Source organism: Typopeltis vanoorti, chromosome 3, assembly GCF_054136105.1.
Source record: "Typopeltis vanoorti isolate ZY-2024b chromosome 3, IOZ_Tvanoo_1.0, whole genome shotgun sequence".
In the NCBI taxonomy this organism is placed as follows: Eukaryota; Metazoa; Arthropoda; class Arachnida; order Uropygi; family Thelyphonidae; genus Typopeltis; species Typopeltis vanoorti.
In genome coordinates this window covers 109425993-109453988 of record NC_143551.1, presented here as the reverse complement: position 1 = coordinate 109453988, position 27996 = coordinate 109425993, and the positions used below count along the sequence as shown (strand labels likewise).

Below are 27996 nucleotides of genomic sequence, written 5' to 3'. Positions count from 1 at the left end.
GGGGCACATATTCTAACTTCTATTTCTATACTAATTTTATTACCTTCAGTAATCATTGTTCTGAGTTGTACTTAGTCATATGCCGGCCTGGTTGGCCGAGTGGTTAGCGTATCCGCTAACTACTCAGCCAACCACTCGGTTCGAATCCCACTGTGGGCATGGATGTTTGTGATTGTCTGTGAAAATACTAGTGGTGGTGGTGGTCAGCGGGAGATGGTGTTGGTGTAGATGATGAAGATTGTTGGGGTTGTGGAGTGGTAGAGACGGAGAGCTGTAGAGTAGGTGGACTCCCTGGAGATGTTACGTAATAATAATAATATGAGAACTTCTGTGGAGAAGGATATATGTGGAGCTACAGGGCCAGCAATTCTGAAAAGATAGGAGATGCTATACCCTACTTTGGTCTATATCCAACCTTTTAGTTATAGTCAGTTGTGTAGAGTAAGATAACAATAGTTATATATAATTTTTTAGTGGTTGGTTAAAAATGTATCTGATTCATATCCATGATGGTGCATCGATTTCAAAGATCAACATGCGCTTTTCAAAAGAACGATGCTCTGGTACATAAAAAAATTAAACTATTTACTGTAAACATAAATATAACCAATAGATTTAATTCTATATATTAAGTAATTCTCTTTATCTCTCTAAGGAGATCTGACATTCATACGATGAAATACATTGCCAAATAAATTTCATGGTACTAAAATCTTTTGTAAAAGATTAATCATTATGGATAACTTTAATTATTTGAAACCTGATTGGGTAGCAGTGAAACTCTTGTTGAAAAGAATGAAGCTGAATTTATTGAGCTGTTGTATGTGACAACTTCCTTAAGCAGGATATAACAGAAGGAACTCGAGGTCAAAGAATATTAGATCTTGATTATAGTTCAGAGGGAATATCAGTAAGAAGTGACTGTTCTACCTCCAGTTGGTGACAGTGATCATGCTTTCCTGACATGGGAAGTGGATAAGTGTATGGTTATTATTATATTTAGAAAAGGTTACATGCTGAACTTCAAAGCAGGAAGTTATTACCAATTGAGGACAGAACTAGGTTTAATCCCATGGTATCAGTTGCTAGATGGGAAGTATTTAAAACATGCATTAGTGATGCAGTATCACAATGTGTTCCTAAAATTTGAAGAATAAACAGTGTGAGAATGAAATAGATGTGCAGTCCTATTAAGCAAGCGATTAAGAAAAATATAATGTTGAAGGAATAGTATATGTATGAGGATGATGTCAGCTATGAAAATTATAAGGTGTGGGGCAGAAGGGTTATAACTTTTGTACAAATTGCTTAGTGAAAAGAAACTGGTCTTGCAAACTAAAGACAACCCAGAAGAATTCTGTTGTCATGTTGCAAGTAAAAGAAAGAACGAATGTGAAAGAATAATTCTTGTCAATGCAGATAGTGTGGGTCACAGATGCAGAAGAGATTATTCAACTAATAAGGTGCCCATTTTGCTAAAAGCTATCAACCTAGTGTATGCAATACTGAGCACAATACTACGTCTATACTGGCAGAAGAAACTCAGGTGTATGAAGAGGATGTACCAGAGCTCTTGCGCAAACTGAATATGAATTCAGCAATAGGAAATGATGGGATACAGCATAGATGCTAAAAGAGTGTTCAGCTGAGCTGGCTCTTCCTTTGACCTGGCTGTATAATTTGAATCTCAACACAGGAAAGATTCCACAGGAGTGGAAAGAAAGTACGATAATCCCATTGCACAAGGGTGGTGCAAATATTGATGTGCGTCTAACTTAACTTACTGTACACCCATAGATGCGAGACCCTTTGACACTTCTGCACATGTCAGAAGAAGGACAATCCATTCTGATAATAGGGTAATCAATCCGTCTTGTGGGATGAGTTGCTTATTATTACATGTCAGAAAATTAATTTTTCTTTTATGAACGTTGTAGTTTTTAAAGTGGTAACTATTTTGCTTGTATAATAGTTGGAAAATTTTACGTATAAAGCACCTGATTTCACATGTTGGTGACCAATTCGTACATCCTTTATTTCTTTCTCCCCTTCAGCATGAATTGACTATTCTTCGCAATCTGCCAGACCGGATTCTATGAACTGTGGATGTACAATATTAGTATCTCTGAACTGGTAGTAAAGATTCTGAAAAAGTTGGTAAGCAATTCCATAAAGAAATGGGTTGAAGAGAATCTATGCTTTGCAATGAACAGCATGGGTTTACTATGGGAAAGCCATGTTTGAGTAAGTTTCTCACATTTTAAAATAATGTCATGATTGAGTTAGACAAGGGGAAATGCATGCACCATGATACTTTTGGGTTTTGCTAAAGCTTTTGAGAGGATTCAGCATGGAAGGCTATTGCATAAGTTGGAGGATATATGATTGGATTATAAGTTACTAGTTTAACCTGACAAATGTAATTGGAATGTAAGCCATGGTAACTAATTAAACTTAATACGGATTTTATTTACGTCATTTTTATTATTAGCATAGAATTTTCACTCTAATATCAAATGGCATCTTCAGTATGAATTTCACATTAAACAACTAGAATAGAAACCTGAAGATTCAACAATGAAAATGAGTGCGCTACAAGTACATGATATGTAGAGTGACCTGTTCTAAATATCTTAAGATTCTAATAAAATAACTTAAATAACAGATCATTAATTAATTAAAAAATAAAAATAAATAAATAAATAAAATTAATTCCAAAACTGGTGAAGAAAAACTATTTCCCATAAAACAGATAATTTTATTTCATCACTTCTATTTAAATTCAGATGATGTAGCAAGGTTTCACAACTTTCTTTATATAAGTATTCTATTATTATATAATTAGTGTTATGGAAAACTTAATTTTCTCCAAAGGATTCAATGAATCTGTGGGGAAGATGGCATATCCCACAAGTCCTGATTGTTCTTGCTCATGGAATGTAATGTAGTTTATTTCTTGTAGATAAACTTATACATTGGTTATATATAGCTTTTAATTTTGCAGGAAATGACAATGTATACTAGAATATTAATTATAAAAACTTAATTTTCTCCAAAGGATTCAATGAATCTGTGGGGAAGATGGCATATCCCACAAGTCCTGATTGTTCTTGCTCATGGAATGTAATGTAGTTTATTTCTTGTAGATAAACTTATACATTGGTTATATATAGCTTTTAATTTTGCAGGAAATGACAATGTATACTAGAATATTAATTATAAAAAATCGTTAACTAATACTTTCCTCTATTTTGGCAGTGTTACATTGCCATCATCAGGGATCCTCCAAAAAATGATATGCGCATACAGGCACTAACACTGAGAAAATGAGGCTGAATAAATGCAACAGAAGTCGCTAGAGTTCCAAAGAGTGTCCCCTAGTGGACTAAATTTCGGCAGTGTTACATTGCCATCATCAGGGATCCTCCAAAAAATGATATGCGCATACAGGCACTAACACTGAGAAAATGAGGCTGAATAAATGCAACAGAAGTCGCTAGAGTTCCAAAGAGTGTCCCCTAGTGGACTAAATTTCGGCAGTGTTACATTGCCATCATCAGGGATCCTCCAAAAAAATGATATGTGCATGCAGGCACTAACACTGAGCAAATGAGGCTGAATAAATGCAACAGAATGATGGAAACTCACATAAAAAGATTTTTTTTTTAATAGTATAATTTTTGCGTATGTGTCACAGGCATCTTCAGTACATTTAAGCTCAAATTAAACAATAACTGACAATTCCAAAAAGCGCCACCTAAGTAGCTAGTGTAAGATAACTAAAAAGGTCAATAAAATTTCCTAACAAAAAAAACCCAAAAAACTATATATACAATAAAAAGTTAGGAAAGATTAGCTGATTTGTAAAGTACTATTTCCCATAAAGGGGATAGACGTAAACCATCGGATCTGTTTAAGTTAGGAGAGTGGAGTAAAGTTTCACATGTTTCTTTACAAAGCCGTTCTATGAGGAACCGACAAGAGTCCTTCACAAAAGTCGCTTCCTCATATAACAGCTTTATAAAAAAACGTGAAACTTTACTCCACTCTCCTAACTTAAACAGATCTGATGGTTTACGTCTATTCCCTTTATGGGAAATAGTACTTTACAAATCAGCTAATCTTTCCTAACTTTTTCCTAACTTTCCTAACTTTAAAAAAAAAAAAACACTATATATTATTATTTAATAATAATAATAATATATAGTGTTTTTTTTTTTTGTTTTTTTTTTATGAAATTTTATTGACCTTTTTAGTTATCTTACACTAGCTACTTAGATGGCACTTTTTCGAATTGTCAGTTATTGTTTAATTTGAGCTTAAAATGTACTGAAGATGCCTTAAAATGTACTGAAAATTATACTATTAAAAAAAAATCTTTTTACGTGAGTTTTCTGTCATTAATTTTGTATTTATATGTCTACTCACGGTATTCCCTTATTAAGAGTTAAATGCAATAGAAGTCACTAGAGTTCTAAAGAGTGTCCCCTAGTGGACTAAATTGGGTTGTCTTGGCCGTTCTTAAAATGTACTTCCCAGATTTGGGACATTCCCGTGCACCCAAATTTGTTGAGGTTTGGAAATTTTTTAAGGCCTGAAGCAGATTCGATGAATAGTCTTTCATACTTGTATTTGATGTGGTGTAATAGAGTGACCGACTTCCATCATATCCTGTGGTGGGTGTCCAAGGTATGGTCATCAAGTCCTGAGTGGCTGTATTGGTGGAATTGAATGTAGTCCTTGTGTTCGGATATCCTGATATTGGCTATCCTGCCTGTTTGGCCATAGTAGGACTGTTCACAAATGCAAGGGACATGGTATACCCCTGGTAGTAGGGGATGTGGTTGGTCTTTGTTGGAGCAGACAAGAGATACCACTTTCTTATGTGGTCTGTGACTGGTTGTAAGGATTTTTGTTAATTTTTTGGATGTTGCCTAGATATATGGAATGGTGATAGATTTTGAGTAATCTCTGCTTTGAAGGGGTGGGGAGGGGAATGCTGTTACATGATTTTATTATTTTTTTGGGGTTGTAGCCATCGGCTAAGAAAGTGTTAAGGAAATGGTCAAGTTCAGTAGCTAGGACTCTGTTATCTGAACAGATTAATTTTGGCATGTTTCATAAGGTTTTTTTATAATCTTATATTGTTGGGGGGAGTGACACTGGTGAATGTATCTACCTGATGTGTAGGTTTTCTGTAAATGGAGAATGCCAGGGAACCTTCAGGCTGGTATGTAATCAGAGAATTCAGAACTAGGAGACTGTTGTTGTTTTCCTTTTCCAAGGTAAACTGGATCCTGGGGTGTTGCCTGTTTAGGTGTGTTAAGAAATTGTAAAGTGTATCCAGGCCATGTGGCCAAATGGAGCACACATCATCCATGTAGCATAGCCAGACAGTGGGGTTTTCTGGGACAGAGTTTAAAGCTCTTTCTTCAAAAGTCTTCATAAAGAAGTTGGCCCGGGGTGGAGAGAGAGTGGAGAATCCATGGTCCTCTCTTTTCCTTGCTAAACGAAATCGCCTGAGTTCATGGTGAACTGCAATAGGACTGAGATATGGGAAGAAATATGGCTTGGATGAGGTCTAAGGTATCTTTGAGTGGAACATTGATGAATAAGGAGGGGACATCAAAACTGACCATTATATCCATGTGTTGGAGCTGAGATTTTTTTGTGTGTGTGAAGGTATGTTGCCAGTATATTGTGTTAGCAATTTGGCTAAATGTTTTGCTAATTTTTATGTGAGTGAATCACTGCCATCCACAATGGGACATAATGGCACATTATGCTTATGGATTATTGGTAGTCCATATATTCAGGGGGGGGGGTCTAGATTTATAAGGTTTTCATCTGTTTGTAACTTGCACAGATCAAGGGTAACCTTTTTAACAAGCCTATGGAGTTCTAATTTGTGTGCTGGTGAGATCATAGTCTATAGAGAGGTAGGTAGAATGATCTAATAGTAAAGAGGCAAGCTTACCTGAGTAGTCCGATTGGTTTAAAACCACAGTGGTAATTCTGTTGTTTGCTTTGGTAATTATTATTATTCTGTCATTGCTTTTTATATCTTGCAGAGCCTCAAATTCTTTTTTTGATAGGTTCCTTTTTTGATAGTTTTGCTTTTGAAGAATACTGGCTACATCCATTATGATGTTGTTGGCAATATGGTTGGGAAGGTTGCAGATATCACATTCAACTTGTATCATTATTAATATAAAACTCTGCAGGAATTTTTTTAGGTGCTATTGCAAAGTTATGGCCATGCATAAGTCTGCTAATTGCTTCAGGCTTCAGAGTAAGGGAAGATAGGTTTATAACCATGTTAGGAGGTGGTTGAGGTTTGGAAGGTGAGTTATTTTTTTTGTAGACTCTCAAATTTCTTAATGTGCTGACATTGTATTCTTTGAAATTCTACTGTATGTCTGCTGAAGCATTCAAGATGTCGGAAAGGATCGTCCAAAGGTCTACTAAAGACCAGTCACATCTCCTAGACCTACCAATATACCGGGTTCCTTGCAGTTGTAAACTGTCCTACTATGGCCAAACAGGCCCGACTTCTGTTATCTTTATTTAGCCTCATTTGCTTAGTTTTAGAGCCTGCATGTGCATATCATTGCCAAAATATAGGAAAGTATTAATTAAAGTTTTTTATTATTAATATTCTGGTATACGTTGTCATTTCCTGAAAAATTAAAAGCTATTAATGTAGTCTAGATGTTCATCATGATACAGCTGCTGCTGCTGCTGTTTGACCAAAATATGATAACCCACAAGCAAGGAGTTTGATATACTGTGGGTGAAGTTCACAGTTTATCTTTTCAGAGCCTAGAAAAAGAAAATCTTATTGATACGGCAAAAGGACACTTATAGGCCATCAGGTTTAGGTTTGGCTATACCCTTAGATCCTTTCTTTGCTAATGGCTTTAGCAAATCTTATGTCAACACAATCATTGCTAGTTATTTCCTTCTTACTTTCCTCTAATCATGATTGGGATACAGAGGTAGTCCATTGTGTTAGCATTCCTTATGTTAAAAGTATTTCTAAAGGTATATATATATATATATATACAGGGTGTTCGGGATAAATTTGACATATTTATAATTAATTATATTTTTCCGTAAGTTACATGTATTAACACACACTTCTCTTCATTTAAAAGTTTGGACCCTTCTTCATTCATATACAAGATGTCAGAAAGGATGGATAGCTGGAACCCACCTGAATCATGGAAGAGAATAACTTGTATCATGATGATTCGTGCCCGCCATCAAAATAAGGATATTACGACTGCTGCCCAATGCTCCCTGAATACAGTAAAAACAATCAGGCATGAACTAGAGACTTGCAATGGTGACTACGAGGATGTAGCAAGAAGAAAGATCCCTAGCAGACGATCTGATTGCATTCGTACAGCAGAATTCCTCGCAAATCTGCAGGAACAGGTGTTGAAGAACCCTGGCATTGGAATTCGGGCTTTGTTCGTGGAGTTGCTAACTGTAGTCAAGCCCTGGATAACAAGGGTAGCCAATGGTAGGCCGTATGTATGGCAGCAGGATTCGGCCCCTTGCCACACCTCTGGGAAAAGTCAAAAATGGTTGTCTGAAAATTTCTATGACTTCACCAGTCCAAATGTTTGGCCTCCAAACTCCCCAGACCTTAACCCCATGGATTATTTTGTATGGGGCGCAGTTGAAAAAGACACCAATCGCACTTCCAGTAATACAAAAGCCCAGTTAATGGATAAAATTAAAACAGTTTTTGCGGCCCTTCCCAGGGAGACTGTAGCATCAGCTTGTTCGAGGTTCCAAAGCAGAATTGAAGCTGTGATCGATGCTAATGGTGATTATTTTGAGTAAATCTTGTTGATAGTATTGTAATTAACTCTGCCTGTAATGTTTTTTTGTCAATTCATTAAATTTAATAGATACAAAGAAGATTTTCTTTTTCCTTACGAAACTGTCAAATTTATCCCGAACACCCTGTATATATATATATATATATATATACATCGAGAGAGAGCTCGATGTACCAGTCTTAATGGTGCCATATTTTTGACAATTATGATGGTATGAAAGAGCATGAATATAAAGTCTGGTATGTGCTTTCTTTCTAAAAACTGAAAAATTAAAGCTACCATCTGGTTGTCCTCTTTTACCTCAAGAGTGAACTGGATATTATTATTATTATTACGTGACACCTCCAAGAAGTCCAAAGACTCATCGAGGGAGGGCACCTACTCTTCAACTCTCCGTCTCCACCACTCAATCCACCACCACAGCAAACTGCATCATTCTACACCAATGGCATCTACTTCCCACCACCACTAGTATTTTCATGGACAATCACAAACATCCATGCCCATGGTGGGATTCAAACCCACAGACTTTTGGCTGGAGAGCGGAATGCTAACCACTCGGCCACCCAGGCCGGCAATATGATGGTCAAAACTGTTGATCTTATTGACAAACTTTTATTATTATTATTATTCCTGACATCTCCAAGGAGTCTGAAGACTCATCGCAGGAGGACACCTACAACTGTCTCAACTGATACAACTGTCTCAACTGATACACCGAACCTCTACTACGAATCATCCCCATCAACGCCATCTACCGCCCACCTCCACCACCACTACAACTAGTAATCTATGTCTGTAAATTGCGTGTGTTCTGAAGGGCCGATTTGTCTGTATGCAGGATGAAAAACCCGAGTTTCCGGGAGAAAAAACCTTGCTATCTTCGTATGAGATTGGCTAACTCACCTTCGATCGAAAATCGTCCAGATAAAGATTCCTCCCGTCGTGACGAGAATTGAACTTAGGCCTATTCCAATTGAAGGGCGCAATGCACCATCATTGTTCCAATTGTGCTACGGAGGATTTTTTGTAGAATTGTAAAGGAACCATGCCAAACCACCAAGATATCATCTACATATCTGTACCAGAAGAACAGTTTATGAAAGATGCTATTCAATATTCTTTGTTCAAAATATTCCATGAAATAGTTAGCTAGTGTGGGAGAAAGAGGACTACCCATTTTACCCCAAAGTTGTTGGAAAAGCTTATTTTGGCATGTGAAGTAGCCAGATTGAATGACAAAGTCAAATAAGCTGACAATATTTGGAAGAAAGTCTTGCTTGAAGAAATCAGGTGTTTCATCTAAACACCTGTGTTTAATGTGTTTAGAATACTTCAAGGTGTTTAAAACACTAAACATACATATAATGAATGGAAACAAATATATTGATATATATTTAGATTATCTTATTATATATATATAATAGGCCTGTGTAGCTCATAGAAGTGGTGCTTGAATCCTCTGCACTAGGCTGCCTGATGATAGACTGAAGTCGAAGTCTAGTTGCCAACTGGAGAAACCTTTTCTAAGCCTTTCTTTGTTCAGTTCCTGAGTTAGTCAATTTCTGACACTGGCAAGTGGGCTATTTTCTTCCAGAAACTAGGTTTTTCATTTCTTGAACTGAAAAAAATTGACCATAGAACCCACACGATTTCAAACAAGAACATATCCTGAGATGGTAGCGCTTGTTTGCCAGTCTCTTCATTGGTTGCCCTTTATAATTAGTGATAGTCTTGGGCTAGCCATCTCTGATTGGCTATCGGTGAAGATTGAACTGCTCACTCAGTCTCCAAAAGCCAGATAAAATTAAAAGACCTTGTCTACTCCTTATAAGGAAATAAAAAGTGTTAGTTGATTTTGATTTTTTTTTTTATATGTATAACAAAAACCTTAAACCATATTTATGTGAAATTTTCACTCAGTATACACACATATAACATTATTTACTTAATAACAATAAGTAAAACATAATCATTTTACTTATATACATACATATAATCAGTAAAACAATTATGTCGGATTTTACAAGATCTCCCCCATACAAAACTGTGCTGTTCCCCCCCCCCCCATTCCTTCCATAGCTTATCATATTCTGGGCCATACATTCCTGAATTCTGCCTTTTTATCAACTCTGATGTTAACCTTAGCCTCAACTCCTGAGATGCTGATTGGTCGGTAATTGGTTACTTCTGTCTTGTAGCCTCCTTTATATAATGGAACTATTTTGTCCTCTTTTCCCCTCAATTAACACCTGAGATAAATTAAACAGATTGGTTCAAGAAGCTGCCAATTTCATCTCCATCTCCACCACTTAATCCACCAACTACAGCGAACTGCCATTACCATCATCATCATCAACACCAATGCCATCTACTGCCCATCACCACTAGTATTTTTGTCTGTAAATTGTGTGTATTCTCAAATCTGATTTGTCTGTATGCGGGATGGAAAACCTGAGTTTCCTTGTGAAAAAACCCTGCTCCTCCATATGAGATTGGCTAACTCACCTTCAATTGAAAAACACTGTATATAAAGATTCCTCTCATTACAAAGAGAATCAAATAACTTAGGGTGCCATCGAAGCATGCGATGTACTGTCATTTTTCCAATTGTGCTAAGATGGCTGTATTTGCATTGGGGTTTCTGCAGTATCGTAAGTGCATCCAATTCATCTACCTCTGTTTTTACATCATTGAATATTACACATTATTATTATTATTACTAACATCTGATCTCCATAGAATCAAAGGACTCATTGCAAGAGGTCCATACTCCCTTATGCAAAAAGATCATTAAACCCATTCACAGTTTCTACATTCATCACACTCTCAGCCAGTGCATTCCACTCACCGGTCACTCTCCATGCGAAGAACCTACTTCTCCCTCCCTGCTCACACTCCCCTTGTACAGCTTCCAGGGATGGCTTCTTGTTCTACTGTTGTCTCCCTCTACTCTATGAAAGATCTCATCTGCATTAATCTGGAAACAACCAATCACCAACTTATATGTCTCAAACATATCTCCTCTCCTTCTACTTATAAGGCTCTGCAACTTACATTCCCTCAATCTCTCCTCAAATCTGCACACAGTAAGTCACATGTAGACATATACAGCCTGATCATTCAGTAACTCAACAACTGTTTTTTCTGCTTCTGCTACCCCCCTTTTTGCTAAATTGAAGTTATACTTCAAAGTTGTTCTCATTTTATCAAAAGTTGTCTAACCAATGCCCAAATCTCCCTCTTACTGCCAACAGAACATAGTGGTTTTCTTTTATCAAACTAATAACTTCCTATTAAAAATTTATAAAGAGTAGTAGAATTTTAAATACAACTTAAGCTTATTCAAATTTAAATAAAAATTAATTGACACCAATAAAGCACTGTAAATTTCAAATCATAAGAGAAGGAATTAAATCTATAGAATTAAATTAAAGGACCTGAATTATAAAGGCAAGATTAACAAAAAAAAAAACATGATAAAAAAATTTAAGTAAACCAACACAAAAATATTTTTTCATGTGACTCCCACCCATAAAGGGTTGTAAACCCTATAGTACATTAGTACCATGGGTGGGCAAGGATTATTTTATTCCATTTTATTAATTTTTTAATATTTTTTATTAATTTTTTACCTGATCTAGAACCTCTAACATTGAACTTTTTCAAGCCTAAGACCTCCAATAAGCACAGCAGCTGTTTCACACCAGATGATGAAATTCATCTGCCATCTAAATACAGTCACAAACATCCATGTCCACAATAGGATTCAAACCCACATCTTATTGGTTGAAGATCAGATATGCTAACCCCACAGTCAACCAGGCTGGCATATCATCATTTGAACATGGATGTGGAAGAAAGATTCAGTGAGGAATGCCAAAATAAGAGATGTGGGGTAAGAAAGTAAAACAACCAGTAGTATGTTTCTGTACCACACATTGATGTTATTACTGATTATTATAAATATTACAGTCCATGTCTCTATCCTGTTTAAATTTTTACAGAGTATCAATGTGTAGTATAGAAACATATTACTGGTTAATTGTTGTATTTGTACTATTTTGTTAGCTGTAAGGGTTAACATCTTCAGAGCACAATACAAAGACAATTTTAACCATGAGAAATAATCAAATGAATGAAATGGATGCATATGGAATAATAGATGATTTGCTTACAGCAGTAATATAACCTAAAGGTAATAGTGGATTGAGAAATTAATACAAAAAAATAAAAATGATCTCCATGGAGAAAACTCATTGCATGATGTTTCAGATAACATCATCATCAATTTCCTGCTATGTACCTCCCAAGGGGTGTTCAATTTACTATGACAGCACTATATGATTAAATTTACATTATTATTAATCTCCTATCAACAGTTTTCCTCCAAATCAATCATATTACTTCTGACATGAAATATTATATATGACAATATTGACACGTCAATATTGTCATATATAATATTTCATGCTTCTAAGGCACTTCTGACCAAATCAATCCACATGCTTTATGTGAATGCCTTTCCTCACCCATTCTATTTAAGTGGCCATATCACCTTTAGCTATGCTGACACATTCTTAAATGCTAAGAATGTCAATTTCCTTTCTAATATCTTCATTTTTAATATTGATGGCATGGCCATTTTGCCATTGATTATTATTATTATTATTATTATTATTCCTGATACCTCCAAGGAGTCCGAAGACTCATCGCGGAAGGGTTGATGAATTATTATTATTTTTTTTTTTTTTTTATGTTGGGCCCATATACAAGAGGTTGGCTGGTCAACCTATAGTACGTTAGTACCCTATATGGGTGATGGATTGTGATAGGAGAAACTTGTTTACATTTGATTTGAATGCCTGTATATTGTATTCTTTGGGAAATACATTAGGGGGAAGACTGTTCCACAGTACTGCAGTAGCAGGGATGAATGAGGAGGAAAAGAAACTTGTTCTGTGGGTTTCGAGGTGTACTGTAAAAGGATGTTGGGCAGCAGCTGTACATGTTCCAATGGGTGGGGGAATTATTGATGCTGTTTCAGATGAACATTTCCCGTGAAAGTATTTATAGAATATACAGATTGCAGAGACCAAGCGTCTATATGAAAGTGAGGGGGGAGTGAGTTGGTGAGGTATGGGTCATTTATTAGTCTAATTGCTCCTCTGTATTGAGTCAAGCATTTTGAGGGTGCTTTTTGGAGCCCCACTCCAGATGTGAGAGAGCAGTATTCGAGAGCTGGGCAGATTTGTGACTTGTATAGTGTTAACAACTGTTTAGGGGTGAAGTAACGTCTTGAGCGCAAGAGAAACTTAGTTTTTTGGAAGCTGAGGATGCACTGGTTGTGATGTGTTTATGGAGAGGAGAGGCTTGATGTCAAGGTAATTCCGAGAAGAGAAATTTCGTCTTGTCTGTGAATTTGAGTGTTATCGAAAACAATGCTGGAGGAAAATGGTTCTTTTTTGTGAGAAATAAGACAGAACTGGGTTTTACTAGCATTGAAGTAAAACAAGGCTGTCTGAGCCCCATTGGTGGATGGGTCATTTCTGCCCTTAATTCCGACCCCATTGGCTTGGCGGTCGGAATTAAGGGCAGTGGTGGTTGATGTTCTGTGGGTTGAAATGAGTTGTGTAGAGTAGGGTTTGTCAAATGAAAGGGAGGAATGTAATGTGCTGTCATCTGCAAAACTGTGTATTGGGTTAGAGGTCAACTGAAGTAGGTCATTGATATATAGAAGGAAGAGGGTCGGTAAGAGAACTGAACCTTGAGGGACCCTGGAATTAGTTGGATGGTGAGAGGATAGGGAGCCGTCTACCATCACACACACAGTGTGTGTGTCCAGACAGGAAGCTGGCAATCCATCTGCAGAAGTCTTGAGGCAGTCCAAATGATGGGAGTTTGCTTAGTAAACCTTTGTGCCAGACTCGGTCAAAGGCTTTGGAGATATCGAGGGCAACTACTCGAGATTCATCAAATTTTTCCATAGCGTTTGTCCAGTGATGGGTGATGTATGAGAGTAGATCTCCTGTTGAACGGCTTTGACAGAATCCATACTGGTGGTCGCTTAATAGCTGGGTACTTTCAAGGTAGATTAGGAGTTGGAGTTGATGATTTTCTCCATTACTTTTGATAGGACCGAGGTGATTGAGATGGGGTGGTAGTTAGATGGCAGTGATTTGTCACCCTTTTTAGGAATGGGTTGAATATAGGCCAGTTTCCAGGTTTTGGGATATATATATATATATATATATATATATATATATATATATATATATATATATATACACACCAGTGGAGTAAGAGAGTGTGTACAGGTGACATAGGATAGGAGTCGGTTCAGATGCACAGACCTTCAAGATAATTGGAGGAATTCCGTCTGGGCCAGGAGACTTTTTAGTGTCTAATTTAGACGGCAGGTTTGTGATGTCTTTTTGGCAAAAGGATACAGAGAGCATTGTATATGTTGGGCAGTTGGAATGACTGGAGGGCATTTGCCATTGTCAGTTATGTGTGCATTGGAGGCAAAGTGTGATGCCAGGAGATTAGCTTTTTCTATGGATGATGTTGCAATTGAGCCATCTGGGTATGATAGAAGTGGGAATAGTGTAGGGCAAACGTTACAGCCAATTGCCTTGGCAAGAGACCAAAAGGCACGGCTGCCATTTGGACAGGCTGCAAGCTTCCTGCTTTTGGCCCGTTCAAATTCTGTTTTGAAAGTATTGATAATTTTCTTGCATTTGTTACGGGCTTCAGTATAGGTATTGAATGAGGAATGGGTTCTTGATTTGAGCCAGTTGTGGTATGCCTGATTCTTCATTTGTACAGCCTTGGCACATGTTTTGCAATTGGTTCACTTCCCTAATTTTTCTCACAAGCCTCATATTTGTGGTCTCTAATCTTTAATTGGAGACCACAGATATTGGTTTGAACTACAGTGTTCAAACTAATTAAAATTGGTTTGAAACACTGTCTTGTATACTACTAGTTTGGTGTTTTGGCTAATTTCTCTCTTATTCCATATAAATTTATTCAGCTCGCTACCCATCATACCCGCTTTTCTGATTCTGTTGTCTATTTCCAGATTTAATTGCTGTCTTCACTAAACAAACTGTGCCTAAATAGTTGAAATATTTTACTTGTTTTATAGGATTTCCATTCAGAATGCACCTGAAGTTTTCTACGCTTCTGGCCATTTTTTGTAGTTTCGGTCTTTTTTGCTGATTTTCATGACAAATTTGTTACAGCTATTATTCAATTTAGTTAGTAATCCTGAAGACCTGCACTAGATGTGTTTAGGAGTACAACATCATTCATCTGTTTAAAGCAAAGAACTAAGTTTGATATCTAAAATTCTAATATCAGGCTCGATGCCACTTTCTTTCATAATGTGATCCATATAGATGATGAATAAGAGTGGAGATAATGTACGTCCTTGTCTTACCCCTGATTTTAGATCAAACCATCTTCCTGCTATTTCCTTGAATTCTAACTGCTGAACTGAAATCTTAAACATAGACTATGTATTGCTCTGTATAATGTTCCATTAATCCCACATACTGTAGTGTTTTGAATAGCTTTTATCTGGACACCTTGTTGTATGCCTTTTCCAGATCTACAAAATTTAAGTACAGATCCTTGTCATATTCTCACAATTTCTCAATTATTTGTCTTAAAGTGAAAATCTGATCTTGGCAACCTCTGTTTGGCTCATATCCAGCTTATTCTTCTCCAGTTTCTATTCCACAATCTTACTCAACCTCTTTTCAAGTATGCTTACATAAATCTTAAATGGAACACTTAATAGAGAAATTCCTCTGTATTTCTCACATTCAGCTTTATTCCCTTTTTTATAGATGGAGCCAGCCTGTTGGACGAGTGGTTAGTGCATCGGCTCTCCAGCCAAAAGGCTGCAGGTTTGAATCCTGCCATGGGCATGGATGTTTGTAATTGTCTGTGAAAATACTAGTGGTGGTGGTTGGTGGTAGATCGCATTTGTGTAGATGATGATGATGGTAGTTGTTCATTGCAGTTGGTGGAGACACAGAGTTATAGAGTAGGTGCCCTCCCTGAATGAGTCTTTGGACTCCCTGGAGGTGTCACGCAATAATAATAATAGTATGACAGCTCTGTTCCAATCAGTGGGAAGTTGACCTTCTGACCAGGCTCTCTGAATTATGCAGTAGTAGTCACTGCAAAACTTTTATACCTCCATACTTAAGCATTTCTGGTCTAATATCATCTACTTTAGCTGCCTTTCCACATTTCATTTTTTACAGCTTTTTCTACCTCAAGTATTGATATGTATTCCTCTTTGCATTTCTCCTGAAAATTTTCTGTATAGTTCTGTCACTGCTTGGTTTGTTTAACAGTCTTTCAAAGTAATTACTCCAGACATCTAAGATATCCTTCTCTTCAGTTTTCTTGTCACCATTATCATCTTTGATTCTTTTGAAATACTTTTTCCTCCATTTCTAAGCTTCTTCAATACCCTCCAGAACATTTTGCCACTTTCCTGATATTTATTTTCTATATTCTTACTAGTCTTTCCATGACTTTTGTTTAGCTACTTTTACACACAGCTTAGCTCTCTTACATTTTTCTCTGTATTCTTTTTGGACATCTGCAGATTTATTTGCTAGAAACTTTTGATATGCTTTCTTCTTTTCCAGGACTGCTTCTTTAACTTCTTGTGTCCACAATGGTGTTCTTATTTTTCTATCATTGCAGACAACTTCACCACATACCTCCCTAGCTGAATCAATCAGAATTTGCCACCGAGACTCCAAGGTTTGGTTCTTGTTTTCAGTTTGTTTCATTTTTATTACAATAATGTTTGTATAGTCAAGTCTACAATTTACTTGTAAAAGCTTCTCAACTTTAATTCTTTTTAAAACTTTCTTACACACTGTTCTTTTCAGTTTTATCTTCCTTAGTACTAAGTAATGGTCACTTTCAGTTTCATTTCTCTGTACACTCTTGTATCCTGAACGAGCATGTTGATATCATTATCAATAATGATACAGTCAGTGAGACTTTTCTTATTTCTTGTGTCTTCTCTCCATGTGAACTTGTGCACATCTTTATGTGGATACGTGTGTAGAGGCTTAAGTGCTGTGAGGACATCATGTTGGAGGCTTAATGGATTTTTTACAACACTCAAAAAGAATTAAAATAGAATTTAATACTTCCTATATTTCGTCCTAGTCACTAGGACATCTACGGGGATTACAAAAACAATTAATGTAACATATACACAAATAACAAACAATACTAAGCCCAACCCACGTGGTTGGGCTTAGTATTGTTTGTTATTTGTGTATATGTTACATTAATTGTTTTTGTAATCCCCGTAGATGTCCTAGTGACTAGGACGAAATATAGGAAGTATTAAATTCTATTTTAATTCTTTTTGAGTGTTGTAAAAAATCCATTAAGCCTCCAACATGATGATCTTTATGTGGAAACATGTTAGTAATGATTAGTCTGTATCCTAAGCAGAAGTCCAGTAAATACTTAACCATTATTATTAGCTTTGCTCTTTTCTCCAAATTTTCCCAAAATGTTGCTATATATCTGGGGGGATTCAATTCCTACTCTGCTGTTCAGATCTCCAACAAGGACCACTTTTTTTATATTAACTGCCTATTCCAATGATTCAAAAAATTCCTCCATTTCTTCCTTGGAAGAACTTTCTGTGGGACCATAGGTAAAATAAGTTCATTGTCCATGTCCCCATTTTGGAGTTTGCCCACATAACTTTACTTGAAACTGCCTTGCAATCGAGAAGTTTATCTTCATGTTTGATGTTGAATGCCATTGCTACTCCTTCCTTTCGTTGATCATTATTGCCTGAAAATAACATCTTATACTTATTATTTATTAATTAAGATCTCAGCTGTTTTTGTCTTCTTTGTCTCAGTAATGCCAATTATGTCCACATGGTACCTTTCTAATTCTTCTGCAAGTTCTATTTCCTTTCCATTCATACTCCATATATTGATGGTTTCTATCTTCAGTTCTTCTAATGTCGAGTTGGAGCTTGTTCCAGTAGCTGATTTTTCATTGTTCACCCTGGTTCCCTGATGAAAACAACATAGGTCTTGTTTAACTGTTCAATGCCCTAGCCAGCATGAAATCTTATCATGTTGTACCATCATGCATTTGTGGTTTAAGCCAATAGAGAGTACAATTTGGTTGGCTTAGTCCCAAATTGCCAGCCCATCCTCATTTATTCAGTACCCAGTGGATACCTACTATCATGTAGTGCACACTAAAGGGTGCACTATGTGAAGGTGAGATTGGACATTAGGTAGGTCAGATGTCCCTGTTGGCTCTCTGCATTCCTAAAAGGCAATGTGGAGGGCTCCTCCCAGTTATTTGGCTTTGATCCTTAAGCGATCCTGTTTCAGATAACTACTTCTCATATTCATATTCTTGAGATTGTTATTTTATGTAAATCATTTTTATGAAAGGTTCAGAACCTATTATGCATTGAGTACCATGGGTGAACCAACAGTTACTTAATCTAGGACCCTGCTCTGAAGACCATTGGCTTTTTGAAGCCGCTCCAGACCTCCAGTAAGCAAAATAATGGTTTATACAATCCTGTTAAAATCATATATATATTACTAAAGAAATCAAATGCAATTTTTGGTGGTGGAGAGCAGAGATGTTATCCACTTGAACAGTTTGCTAGCCTAGTTGGACAAGTGGTTAGTGTATTCTCTCTCCAAACCAACAGTCTGTGGAATCGAATCCTGCCATGGGCATGGATGTTTGTTATTATTGTCTTCAGGTGGGAGATGAATTTTATCACCCAGTGTGATATCACCGACCTGTTTATTGGAGGCCTAAAGTGGCTTGAAAAGTTCCATGTTTAGTCTCTAGAGCAAGGTATCCAGACTATGTAAAAAATAAATCTAAAAATACAAAAAAAGTAAGATATCTAACTATCTCTTCCTTCCATCTGCTTCAGACGGGTTGGGTCTCCTCTTGAGGAGTCACAGCGAAATAATGCAGCCAGCACACCACTCCTCTGCTGCATCCCTATTGAAAGTATTCATGACTGTAGTCTGTGTGTGTTCACAAGGCCAGTTTGCCTGCTTGCGGGATGACCCCCCTCCAGTTTAGCTGGGGGGGGGAACCCTACAGCACGCATCCATGATCATCTAACTTGGCTACGGCTTAGGAAGATCCCTGAGCTCCTCACGTCTCCGACAGGAATCAAACCTAGGACACTTCTTCCCCCAGGCATATGGTTGCGAAGCACACAGCCACTAGGCTAACCACATGGACAAGATAGATATAGGATCACTAAATATGGATTACTTATGTAAAATATTAATTCTTTATTCATAGAATTTAATTCTTTACTCATGTTTAGCGTGATTTGAAAAATGGAATAACAGCATAACCATACATAACAGAAGGATTAACAATACAAATATCATATCATATCACCAATATACAAAATGTTGGACAACATGACAAAATTTCATGCTGGCCGGGGCATTGCCCAGTCAAACAAGGCCCCCGTTGTTTTTGCCAGGGAACCAGGGCGAACAGCGAAAAGTCAGCTACTGGAACAAATCTGAAAGCACACCCCCAACTCAACATCACCAGAGTAAAACATCGGTACTATCAACATAAGAAGCCTGAATGAAATGGAGCTAGCTGAGGAATTAGATAAGTACCAGATCGATATAATAGGGGTGACTGAAACAAAAAAGACAAAAACTGGTGAGATATCTTTCTAAGCAATAAATACAAAATGTTATATTCAGGCAATGGAAATCAAGATAAAAAGGAGTAGCCATAGTCTTCAACACAAAATACGAGGCTAATCTTCTTGACTGGCAGGCAGTCTCAAGTACAGTGATGTGGGCAAATATCAGAATGCGGAACTGGACAATGAGACTTATTTGTGCCTATGGTCCCAGAGAAGGTTCTGCTAAGGTAGAAGTGGTGGAATTTTTTGAGTCTTTAGAGAAAGCAACTGACACAATGAAAAAGGAAAGTTGGTCCTTGTTGGGGATCTAAATAGCAGAGAAGGAAACGATTGTCAGACATACAAAAATATTTTGGGAAAATTTGGAGAAAAGAGCAAAGCTAATAAAAATGGCAAATACCTGTTAGATTTCTGCTCAGGACATGGACTGGTTATTACTAACACCATTTTCCAACATACAAATGTGCACAAATTCAAATGGAGAGAAGAGGCAAGGAATAAGAAAAGTCTCATTGACTATTTTATTGTTGATAGTGATGTTTTCTCCCTGTTGCAGGACACCAGAGTGTACAGAGGATTTGAAATTGGAAGTGATCACTATTTAGTCTTGAGCAGGATAAAATTGAATTTCATATTGAAAAGAATAACATGTAAGAAAGTTTTAAAGCGAATAAAAGTTAAGTAGCTCTCAGATGTGAACTGTAGACTAAAATACACAAATATTATTCAAGAAAAAATGAAAGAGTTTGAGAACAGGAACCAAACCTTGGAGATTAAGTGGCAAGCCTTGAAGAAAACCCTGATTGGTTCAGCCAGAGAGGCATGTGGTGAGGTTGTCTGCAAGGATAGAAAAATCAGAACTCCATGGTGGACACAGGAAGTTAAAGAGGCAGTGAAGGAAAAGAAGAAAACATATCAAAAGTTCCTGGCAAATAAGTCAGCTTGTACTCTTAGAGAATACACAGACAAATGTAAGAAAGCTAAACACTGTGTAAAACTGGCTAAACAAAAGTCATGGGAGGACTTTGGCAAGAACATAGAAAATAAATATCAAGAAGGTGGCAAGATATTCCAGAGATTGATGAAGAAGCTTAGAAATGGAGGAAGGAGTGCTATAAAAGGAGTTAGAGATGATAAAGGTGACATGAAAATGGGAGATAAAGATATCCTTGAAGTATGGAGTAATTACTTTGAAAATTTGCTAAATGAAACAAGCAGTGATAGCACAGTGGTAAAAAAACACTGACCAGGCATGCAGTCAGGAATGCATATCCATACTTGAAGTAGAAAAAGCCATCAAAGGCTTCAAATGCGGAAAGGCAGCAGGAGTACATGATATTCGACCACAAATGCCGAAGTATGGTGGTATAAAAGTCTTACAGTGGCTGCGCTGCATAGTTCAAAAAGTCTGGACAGAGGGATGAATTCCTGATGATTGGAATAGAGGTCTCATAGTACCCATATATAAAAAGGGAAGTAAAACTGAATGTGAGAATTACAGAGGTATTTCCCTACTGAGTGTTCCTGGTAAGATATATGCAAGTATACTTGAGAAACGGTTGAGAAGAATTGTAGAAGAAAAGCTTGGTGAAGAACAAGCTGGATTTTGGCCGAATAGAGGCTGTCAGGATCAGATCTTCACTTTACGACAAATAGTGGAGAAATTATGGGAATATAACAAAGATCTTTATTTGAGTTTTGTCGATATGGAAAAGGCATATGATAAGGTGCCAAGAGAGAAGCTATTCAATATGCTACAGTTATATGGTGTCAATGGAGCATTATATCAAGCAATACTTAGTCTTTATTTGAGTTGTAAATCAGCAGTTAGAATTGAAGGAAGTACAGGAAGATGGTTTAATGTTAAATCTGGTGTGAGAGAAGGATGTACATTATCCCCTCTGTTATTCATTATCTATATGGATCACATTATTAAGGAAAGTGGTATTAAACATGATATCAAAATTGGAGATGTTAATGTCAGCTCTTTGCTTTATGCGGACGATGTTATACTTCTAAATAAATCTGCTACAAGTTTTCAAGATTCCCTGACTAAATTGAATAACTGTTGTAATAGATATGGTATGAAGGTCAGCAATAAAAAGACAAAGACAATGAAAATAGGCGGAATCGTTGAAAATGTCAACTGTGTTGTGAACGGAGAACCTGTGGAACAAGTAAAACATTTCAGCTACTTAGGCATGATTTTTAGTGAAGATGGTAAATTAAATATGGAAATAAAATCAACAAAGCTGGTATGGTAGGAAGTCAATTGAATAAATTCATATGAAATAAGAGAGAAATTAGTCGGAACACTAAATTAGCTGTATACAAGACAGTGTTCCAACCAGTTTTAACTTATGGATCTGAGCGCTGGGTCAGAAGTAAAACATTTGACCAAAGACTAGAGAAAAAGAAGATATTAAATATTCTGAGAAAGATTAGAGGCGTGAACAGATGACATCAATGGCAATATCATATTAAAAACAAGGATATCAGGAAAGAACTTGACATTGGCAGCATCCATAAATGCGTTAGCAGAGCTAATCTCAGGTGGTATGGTCACTTAAACAGAAGGTGAAGAAAGATGAGCAAAACAAGTGTTCTCTGCCAGGTTGGCAGGAAAACGACCCAGAGGAAGACCAAGATATAGGTGGATTGATACGGTACAAAGTGCTTTAGACGATAGAAATATAAGATCTGATAATGTTGGAGTCTTGACAAGTAACAGACTGATTTGGAGTAAAATTGTAGATAGGAAGTTAGTAATGATGTAAATTTTTCTTATAGTACTATCATATCCTGTACACCCCTTGAGGGCACATGTCAAGAATTTGATGATGATGATGATGAGAAATAAATAAAATATAAAATATCAGTAAAAAAAAACCAATAGTGTTAAACAGTACTGATTTCTACAATTGCTAAAATTGCTTTGACAAGCCACCTTGGTAAGATGATGATGGTGATATTGACACAAAGATTGAGAACACAATTGGAAGCATACCTTGCAGATGGGCAAGCAGGATTTAGGAAAGACAGAACTACAATTCAAAAGATTTTGACAAAGAGGTTAATAGCAGAGAAAGCCAGCAGAAAAAACAAAAATATGCATACTTGTTTATTGATTTTCAGAAGGCATTTGAGAGTATTGACCAGAAAGTGACATTAGCAGTGCCAGAATCCTATGGAATTGATAGAAACTAATAGCTATATTAAAAGATGTTTATAAGAATGCAGTTGCAGCAGTTAGAATAGGTGTTGATTTGGGGAAATGGTTTAGAACAAGCAGAGGTACTAGACAGGGGGGGCTCAATATCACCAAGCATTTTCATCACACATTTAGAAAGAGTAATGGATAAAATGAAGGAAGATGCAAAAGGAATATCAGTACACAGGATGAGAATTAACAATCTGAGATTTGCAAATGACATTGTTATTATTGAAGAAGATGAAGGAGAAGTACAAAAAACATTGAAACTGTTAAATGAGGAAGCAATAGATTAGGACTTGTTATGAAATTGGAAAAAATTAGTCACTAGTTTCTCGACCCTCTCCAATGTCTCCACATCACATTGAAAACCAGGTGACCAGATCTGAGCACAATAGTCAAAGTGTGGTCTGACCAGTGCCGAGGAAGTAAGGATAAGGAAGTGTCACAACCACTTTCTTATCCTTACATGTTAGAGTACCTCTTATCATAACAGCACTATGATGTTCAGCCTTTGCAACACTAGCAATATTCCCTCTAAACTTCAGTCTGATGTCAACCATCACCCCCAAATCTCTAATCTGATCCACTTCCTGCAGTACAGCACCATCAATATAGTACACAACCTTATATTTCTGCACTCCAAAATGCAATACCTTGCACTTATTGATATTAAAACTACAACCACACTCTTTAAAAAAGTTGATTCAAGTAAAAAGTAAGACTAAGTAAAAAGTCTATTCAAATCTTCCTGAAGGGATTTAACACTATCAGTGCTACTTATAATTCTTCCCAACTTTGCATTATCAGCAAATGACTGAAAATCCAAAGTTAGTCAGTCCACATGATATATTGTTTACAAACAAGTTAAACAGCAAGGGCCCAAGAATTGAACCCTGATGCATGCCACTAGTTACCCTCCTTTTTTGAGACACTGCTCCATCATACACAACCTGCTGGTATCGTTCAGAGAGAGAGAGCCAATCTCTGATCCAGCTAACCAATATACTATCTATTCCCATCCTCTGCAGCTTGTACACCAACTTATCATGTGATAATCTATCAAATGCTTTTGCAAAGTCTAAGAATATCACTGCATATGATTCTTTCTTATCTAACGCACTTGTTATCTTATAAAATGCAAGTAAATTACTAAAACATCATAAGAATGCTATGTCCATTCTATATACATAGAATTCTGTATTCTATTCCTTGCAAATCTCTCCAACACCTTGACCACAACCAAAGTTATACAGACTGGCCTATAGTTGGAGACTTCTGTCTTAGAACTATGCTTGTGGAGTGGTACTATTTTGCCTTCTTTTCACTCCTTAGGAACCCTACCTACTGCAAGACTTTCATTAAATAACCAGGTCAAGGGCATAGCCAACTGTGGTGCACATACCTTAAGAATAAGTGGTGATATGTCATCCATTCCCACAGCCTTATTCTCATCTAACCCAACCAACATCTGATACACCCTTCTTTCACTTCCAATTCTCCTAATACTTGCCTCTCTTCTATATTGCATCGGATCATTTACACCAATATGATATATGCTGATAAAGTGCTCATTCAATAATTCCACTATATCCTTTGCAGCTGTTAGTCTGTTGCCATGACTATCTACCAATGTTAATCTGCCATAATTATTCTTCCTCTTGCTTGCCATGTCGCAGAAAAATTCCCTTGAGTTAACCTTGGCCTGACCAGCCAATCTCCTCTCATGCTGCACCTTTTCTTTCTTTACCATGCCCATCACCTTTCTACCCTGCAATTTATAATCTTCATGGATCTGATCGCCACCAACTATCTTGTACCTCCTTCATAACATTTTCTTTTCCAGCACAGCTTGCTTGATTTCACTGTTCATCCATTCACTCCTACTATATTTACTTGCTTAACCCTTGGTATGCAGTCGTACATTGCTTTTGTCATATACTGCCTTGAGAGTTTCCATGCCAACATCTTTTCTGCTTAGCTCATCTACCCAATGTACTGATGCTAACTCACTACAGAGCTTCCTATAATCACCTGCTTTATACTTCCACGTGTATTCATTTTTGGTAGTGACCTTTTCTTGTTTTATCATTCCTGAAACAAGTCCCTCATGATCACTCTCACCAACTGGTAGTAGTGTCAGCACTTCCTTAACAACTACATCTTGTGAAGTTATCACCAAATCCAAATCATTAAAGCCTCTAGTTGCTTCAATCATGTGCTGCTTAAGATACTTATCTCTCAGAAATTCCACAAACGCACTCTCCTTGTTCCCATACACTCTCTCCTCCTTCCAGTCTATATTCCTGTAATTAAAGTCTCCCATCAGGATCATCTTATTTTACATGCCCAACTAATTTGCCTAAACATTTCACAATCAGTATTCTCTGCATTCCCTGATAGGATGATGTTATAGGCCAGGGAATGCAGTATTCTCTGCATTCCCTGGCCTATAACATCATCCTATCAGATATACTAACCTGTTTATTTCAACTTTGCACCACACAGATTCAAAATCTGTGCATGCACTATCAACTTCCATTTTGTGGAGACAATTCCTTTGCTATTATTAACAGCATCCCATCTCCTCTTTTCACATCTCTATCCTTCCAGAAAATTATATATCCTTCTAATTCTATTTCTGACATCACATCCTTCTCAGATAGCCAAGTTTTACTTATTCCAGTTATTTTTGGGTATACTCTCTCAATCAATGAAACAAACTCAGCTCTCTTGTTTCGAATACTCCTTACATTTGTGTATAAACATAACAGTCGCTGTGTGTTTGAGGCCATTCTACCAGCACCAACATTCTCTATTCCAGCTGTTATACTACCCTTCTCTCTCTCTTCAGTTTGACCACTCCTGTTTTTTCTGATCTTGACTGTGATTTCCATTCCTACCTGTCTCATCCTCACCTTTATGCATTCCATCATTTTGTGCTGCTGCAACCACATCTTCAACCTCATATTCATCTTCCTCCTGCCATACAATCTGCTGATTTGTGCTATCCTGTTTCACATACAGACTCTGATCATTTGTTACATTAACTTCTTGACTCTGTGCCTTCTCAGAAAACAATTGCCTTTCTAAATGTTATGACTTTCCCAACATTGCTATTCTTCTTTACTTGCCACAACAACTTCAAGTTTCTATCAACATTCTTTTTCTCCCCAACTAAGTCATTTGTGCCTGCAATTTACCACTAATTTTGCTGCCTGGTATTTCCTTTTCTGCATTGCATTCAGTTATTTGCTTCATTGTTCCACCTGGAAAGCATGTTTTGTGTACTTTATTAGTAATCACACCTCTACTGGTTGAGTCCCCCATACATTGATATAGGATTGAGACTGAGGGTTTGTGATTTGCAAAAGTTCATTGATAGGTGAAAAAAAAGGGGGGGGGTGTATGATAGAAACATTTAAGCTATTTAAAGGATTGATGCAGGGGAAATGTTTCAGCACTTGGCAAGAGTGGGTAGAACAAGAGGTCATCCCTGCAAGTTGGGTAAGAGTGCTGTTAGCAAGGGCATGAGGATTAGATCTTTCACTTGGAGAATGGTGAATGAATGAATGAATGGAATGGATTGCCTGAATCAATTGTGAGTCCTTTGTCTGACCATCCAATCTCCTCTCATGCTGCACCTTTTCTTTCTTTACCATGCTTATCACCTTTCTAGCCTGCAGTTTATACTCTTCATGGATCTGATCACCCACACTGTCTTGTACCTCCTCCATAACATCTGTTTAATTTGGTATTAATTTGGTCTAGCTACTCACTGATGAAGCCTCAAAAAAGGCTGAAACCAATCTGGGTAGTGACCTCCCGCCATAATGTAATAACAGCATACATTTCCTAGGAAATGTGTTTTTACATTATGGAAAATACCTAAGAATAGCGATCAGAACTTTACCGCCTTTGCTGCGAGTTCTCCGGTATTGTACTACGTACTAGGGTCACTTGCATTAGCTCACGCTAGTGGTCGCCGATACTTTATAGTTGACTATATTCGGCATGAAACTCTCTGATTCCAATCTTTGAGTTTCTTATTCGGTTTTAAAACAATGTGGGATTTAATATCCCCTTAATTTAAATAAAAAAATCTGTTTAATGGTTTCAAGGAGAGGTACGATAGATATTGTGTCGATAGTTTGGTTCTCCCACTATGAGTTAGGACTCTATAGAGGTGCCCATACAATACTACTATTAATACTACTACGACTAATAATAATATATCACTACAGACTCTTGTCATCCAGATGATCAAAAGCTTGACATTATCAAGACTCTAATTCATAGAGTCTTGATAATGTTATTTGATAATGTTAATATTATTTGTTCAAATAATCTCTTATCACAAGACTGACCATATTCTGTCACACCTACCTCACTCAATGGTTTCAGTCCAAAATTAAATCAGAAAGTTCTACAAAAATACTAACTTGAACAATGTATCAGATTCAGATAAACTTATGTAGACACTCTTGACATTTCAACATTTCAAAAGCATTTGATCAGGTTGGATGGTTTCCTCTCCTCAGATTTCCCCACCAGTGCAGAAGTACTTCAGAGTTCTGTACTTTCACCTGCTCTCTTCCTCTTGTATATATATAAATGACCTGCTCTAACAGACTTCAAATCCTATCCATAGCTTTGCTGATGACAGTACACTCCATTCCCCCATCATTTGACAAACTTTATAGTGTTCAATTGTTAGAACCCTCAAGATCCACCATGACAAATGTCCTCAATTCCAATCTCATAGCTATATTTCAATGGTACAAGGACAACCTTGTAGACTTAAATGACACCAAAACTCAGTCTTGTCTGATCTCACAAGAAAGAGCTCACATCCCTCCCTTTAACTTTCAATAATAAATGGATATCCAAACACAATCAGATTTCCCTTCTTGGACTGACCTGTATCTCCAACCTTACCTGGCACAAACATATTTCAACCATAGCTTCTTCAGCTGCCAAAAATCTGGTGTACTTTTCTGCACAAGCCACTGCTTCTGTACAAATCCCAAATCCATTCACCCGTGGAATTATTTGGGATAGTGCACCAAAATCCTCTCTAAGATTGTTCAGTTCTATCCAGAAGAGAACACTCTGGTTAATTAATGATCCCTTCTCACAGATGCACTTCAGTCTTTAGACATTCAGTTTCCACCTTATGCCTGTTCTACAGATATTTTTAT

General features: G+C 37.0%; 1 protein-coding gene across 5 annotated transcripts in view; it reads left to right on the top strand.

The window, feature by feature from the left end:
- Positions 1-27996, top strand: part of LOC150108461 (uncharacterized) — a 591316-nt gene that overhangs the window by 277933 nt on the left and 285387 nt on the right. The gene's annotated exons all lie outside the window — the stretch shown is intronic.